Genomic DNA, 5987 nt, shown 5'->3' on the forward strand with positions numbered 1-5987 from the left:
CGCCACACCACCAGCATCCCTCTCGACGATAAAGTCGTCAACTTTGCGAGATCTTTTTTTTTTAAATATTTTGTAGAAATAGAGTTATCTACTTTCTGCTTACATAAGCTTTTTTAAGAATAGCATTGCTATAAAAAAATTCTCTCTAAAAGATCAATCTTAATTATCAATTTAAAGAAATTATGCTTTTTAAAATATAATATATGTCGTCGAGAAGAATATCTTCTATATTGATATACGTTGTCATGTATTATCATTTTATTAATTAATGTAATTAATTCTTTGTTATTTTAGTATGAGTATTTTCGTTCCATTTAAGCGCATATGTCAGAAAATAATACTCTTCACTGAAAATAATATTACAATCGGAGAGTTATTCCGAGTGCAATGGCAAACAAGCACGCAAATATTATTACGTCTCACAGGAAGGAATTTGAAATTCATTTTCAAGAGTACAACATAACAGTTAGAGAGCGAGATTAAAAATTCTCTAGGGCAATTCTCGAAATTTGCGTCCATTCGATACATGCAATCTATTTCCCCCGTCGACGTGACGGCGATTGGGCATTGCGCATTTCCGCATGTGATTACGCGGCGAAATTTTCCACGCGCTCTTTCAGCCGTCACTTATCTCGACGAACGGAACACGGTTTGCTTTATGGGCGAGTCGGAATCCGGGTCAAGCGGATTTCGCGGAGTTTCGGTCGAGGAAATGCGGTTAACGTTCCTGACGATTTTTCGACCTGCGAGACGGTCGCTGTCGCGAGAGCGTGAAATGTACGCGCGGAACGTGACGGGGATAAGACGACCGCGGGCGATCTTTCGGGCAGGCCCCCCCGGCGAAGTTGCACGTATTTACGTTAACTATGCAAAAGTTTGGGCGATTTCGTGTGCCCGTACATCACGGCGGTAGGTAGGTTCTGACATCTCGAGCGCGATTATGCCGCGGAACGAAAGCCGAGGACGTGAATGGCGTAAAGTCCGTCCTCCTCGTGCCATACAACATTCGCTGCACAATTACAACTCGCGGCGACAACTCGTTGCATATGTAACCTTTTAAGCTAATAGAGATATTTCCGGATTTTTTAAAATATTCTCGTTTAAAACCGTACTTATTGATAGTGAGAAATGTTCTCTTTTTAAACGTAAATTTTCTCCTTTTAAATGACAAATATCTAATAAACTATGTTTCAAATAATTTTCGAAAATTTTAAAATTGCTTTTATATAAAGTTAAAGATACATGCGTGTCTGCCCAGAAAAATTAATGGAATTAACTGATGTGTTGGAAATGTACTTATGCCACAGAGAAATGCAACGGATAAGTATTTTCAAAAGTGCTAAAATTTTTCGGGCGTCATGCGATTTAGGAGCTTTGCGACATTCCTGCGCTTTTACTGGCTTACGCGATTTTTCAGTGCAAATAAGCGTTCCAGCGTTAAATATATGCTCGGGACGTGAGGGATAAACCCGTGCACGACTTTAGAAACTCGAGGCAACTGCGTATTAGCTTCATAAAAGTTCCGACTTTCGTGCTTTCGTATGTATTACGTGCAAACGGCAAACGGCAAGCATCACATTGTTAATTTAAAGAGAATCGTCAAGTACAGTTTTAACGGAGTGTTATTATTCTCTACGACATAATCGCGCGCGCGTTTCAGTTGTTATTTTATAACGCCGAACGCAAAAACAAAACAGCTTTTCGTTCATTTCGAGTGATCCAAATCAATTGCTCTTAACGTACCTTGTTGCACAATCAAACGATTAATTGCTCTCTATCGTATTACAAATTTGATATTACACATACAGCTCGGCTCGTGTGACAGAATACGATAATAGCGTTACGTTACATTATGCAGAAGGATATAGCATAGCATAGCGTTTCTCATATTTTTGTGAAAACGTTGCACCGCTTATGATATATTACTCTATTATACGTTTTCGCTGCATAGCTTGAATTTTAAACGACTGTAATGACGATCAATACGGCGCGATATAAAGAGGGGAATTTATTATACCGTATTTAAAGCGAAGAATTTTTTATTCTTAGAACAGTACGTTTATGTAATTTTGTTTTTTACGTTATAATATTGGGAACAGAACAGAATGACAAGAACGAATGATTTAGCTGCAGGTCGTATTATATACTGCGTCGAAATATTCTCGATTATTTCATGCAAAAAAGTGTCGATTTATGATTGCCGTTAAAATTGATATTCTATCTGCCAAATAACTGCGCGCGAGTATTGCATTTTCGTGTCTGATCTCTCTTAATTCAAAATGTCTCTCACAGGGGGAAATGGCGTGCATTCCGCGACGAAATTCCCATCTCATCCATAAAGGGAGAGGGGCCATTTTTTGATCTCCTCAACGACGTCGGCGTTTTCCGCAAATTCGCTGTTCGCGAACGACATTTTTCAGGGCATCGAAAAAAAGCGGTGCCGACGTAGCCTTAAAGAATGCCATCCGGCCAAAAATTTACGGTCGACGCCGAAACTGTAGAAGAGCCGCGAAAATGGCTTCGAGAGAAGCAGGAAAAGATTTTTATCGTCAGCAGATTTATGTTCTTGTTGTTCAAACATTATTCCGCGATATCGTATTTTTAAACAGATATTTATCATGATCTAAAGTGGATGTATTACGATACATGTTATATCTATCTCTTACGATTAGTAAAATATAAATAAAATGAATTAATGAAATGGAAGTTATAAAAATATATATAAAAATTAATATTCACAATTAGTACTCTTGATAAGATTAGAACTAATTAAACATATTGTTCTTTTCTCGATAAGATTAGAATTAATTAAACATATTGTTCGTTTCTCGATGCGATATGTCAAATAGATAATAATCTCTTCTGTCAAGAGCTGCAATATATTAAGCGAAAAGCAGTTTCTACATGAGATAATTTTAGCAATAATTATTCTACAATAATTATACTTACATTAGCAAACTGTACTCGCATTAGCAATATTATATTATTAAAGTTAAATGAATGGCGATTTTAGTTTTCTGGGTAGCATTCTATTCTCTAAACAACCATCCCAGAGCAGCCATCTCTGCATATACAGAGGCAATCACGTGATGCAAGTTATGTGGCAGTCGGAATACAACAGTGCCAAAAGTGGGCTCTCTAAGCTGACGGACGAGTGCAGTTTAGAATATGCATGAGGCTGTAGTCGGTGGATGATCACGCTTTCCGGGATCTGATCTCCTTGCAATCTCCATACGCGTCATAAAGGGCTTTTAGCAAAATCGCCAACAGAACTGATGACATGTAGTAATAACGGCAAGCAATGGATCATCTCGCAAAATTGGCGAAAACGTTACGTTTATTTCGAAATAACCGACAATGATTTCCTGACAATTGGGGCCGCGTAAATGGCGCGATAATACTTATAGATTTCGTTACAAAGACTTTTTTCGTATTTGAAAATTGTTCTTACAATAGGGATCGAAAGAAAGAAATAGTAACAGTTATTTTAACTCTACATTGTGACACGGTTTTTTAAGAGTATATATCTGTCGACATATGTGTGTTACATATGTGAAGAAATATCATACGTGAAGAGGAAGAAAATCAAATTAATAGCAATCTATTTTAAGGTACAATAAGAGTTACGATAAGAAAAAAAGAAAAGTAAAAAAGAAGATTTAATTTATCGTATAAATATTATATTATTAATCATTTATCGTGCATACACATTATTATGTATGTCTCCAACAATGATAATTAATCATTTAAAAGTGATTATCTTGCACAACATCTACTATTATGTCTTGACCAAGTTACATTGTTGTTTTAATATAACTAATCTGGAGAGTATATTCATTTAATATGGCAATTTCTACGGTTTGCAAAATTGATTATTAAAATGCTCGAGACGCGACGTAGCCAATATAAATTGTTGGGACGATTTCGAGCGATTTTGAAACTCTGCATGGGTATTATATTCTATCACGCCTTTGTAGTGCGTTATCGAATGTATATCCAATTCCATTGCACTGGAATTAATAGAGAACCGAATTTCATGCTGAATTTCATATGGAAAATTGAATATTCCGTGTGCTTGAGCAGCATTATAAATTTTTCGATGGCAATTTTGCAATTATCCTCTAAATATTTTCCGATTATCGAAAAATCATTAGCTCATTTTTGTCAAAGAAATACAGAAATGAACCAATTTTAACATCAAGCGCGGATGGCACATATCTTTCGCGTTTTGAATTTGCACAAATTTATCCCGCAATTTCAAAATATTCTACGCTGACCGTAGCACGAAGCAGTTACTTATAATAGAGTCGATACTGTACAGGCTACATCGCTACACACTAATCGCACGGATTAATCAGCAAGGCCACGAGAAAATTATTCCAAAGTTTTCGAAATGCTGTCAGACGTAGAGCATCGTGACTGTCGTAAATCTTACGAAAGAAATTTGCTTACTTACAAAAACAATCCCGGGGTGAAGTAAGCTAGCGCGGCCAAGGTACAGGAGAGTTAAGGTAATGCGTAGCTAATGCGAATTCCACGCGGTAAAGTTTTATTAAATTATATTCCACTCGGCGAATTCAAATTATCTCGGATACTGCGCTGGCGAGGGTATGCGTATATATCACCTGGACCGAGAAAGAGAGAGGGAGAGAGACATGTTTGTGTGCGCGTACGCCGGGGTAAATCATGGAAAGTGGACTACACAGGATTTTTCTCCTACATTTTTATTTTGCGTGCAACGTCGAGTATCGCTGGACGTACCAGTACGGTATCGTAATATACCTCCATATAAACGTGGATCGAGGAAAAAAGATAAAAATTCGGTACAAGCAAAGCTATTAACCCCGTAAAAAAGCTTCTGGAAAACAAAATTTTTTTTCGAAAAATTATATAGAACGACGTTTTTAAGGATTGACAGAGAGCCGTTTAAAGGTCTCTCAAAAGTATCTCTTAAATCTTTATATTTTCTTTTAATTAGAAAACTGTAATGTAAAACTTGATGGGAAGTCTGTCTTGGTTTTCTGGTAGGTAATAAGTTTGCCTCCTATCTTCATTGCATCGCGCGCGATAACGGAATGCTACTCGCTCGTTGCATGAATTGTTCTTTATAAATATTACGCATGCATTCGGGACGTTTTCGGAAAGTTTTCACCTCCTTTTTCCTTCTCTTGCCTCCTATTTCCTTTTTCTCAGTCCTCCTTTTATTTTCCCCGCAGACTTCTCGCGTTCTATCGCCGAGATTGGCATTCTTGCGCGAGAGACCAACGCGAGCCGAGCCCTTTCCATCAACCCTTGCTTTCGACGATCCGTTGCGATGGCGAGAATGCGGAATTGCGGCCGGTAAGGATGTGCATTTCCCCGCTTAAGTTTAAATTGTGTATTCGAGGAAACGCTTCGTCCAACTATTCGAGCAACTTTTAATACGACCGCCGCGCACGCCCGCCGCTGGCCGCTCGCGAAGTATGATAATCAGTCGGCTTTTCTGCTCGTAAATGGCAGGATAGCGGCGAGGCAGACAATTCCTCGTTCGATTTTAACTTTTCTTCAGAACGTGCGCTTTATGCATTCGATAAGAATAAGAAATCGAATTTGCGAGCGACGAGAATACATTCAGTATGGCCTAACGTTAAAAAGATGCTTGCAAATGCGCTCTTTGTGTCTCCAGAAAAACTTGGCTATCCTATTTTTGAAGTGTTCACTGTTATAATTAAAGCAATATATAATTTAAAGTAATAGTATATAATAATCTGTATGTATCCTCAAAATGGCGTGTTGATTTGTGATGCAGCGATTTATCGCCTGCAGTCACATCGATCTTGCATTCAGAAGAAACTAGTCCGAAGTCGATTTAAGAGTCTTAATTGGGCGGACGCGGGACGACAATCTCGCAAATTAGTGCCGAGTGCAACCTGTTGCTGGGACGGGATTTGTCGTTCGGTTTTAAGCTATGACAATTGAACTTACTCAGAAGAGAGAGAGAGAGAGAG

This window comes from Wasmannia auropunctata, unplaced genomic scaffold (assembly GCF_000956235.1).
Source record: "Wasmannia auropunctata unplaced genomic scaffold, wasmannia.A_1.0 LD336116.1, whole genome shotgun sequence".
NCBI classification, from domain to species: domain Eukaryota; kingdom Metazoa; phylum Arthropoda; class Insecta; order Hymenoptera; family Formicidae; genus Wasmannia; species Wasmannia auropunctata.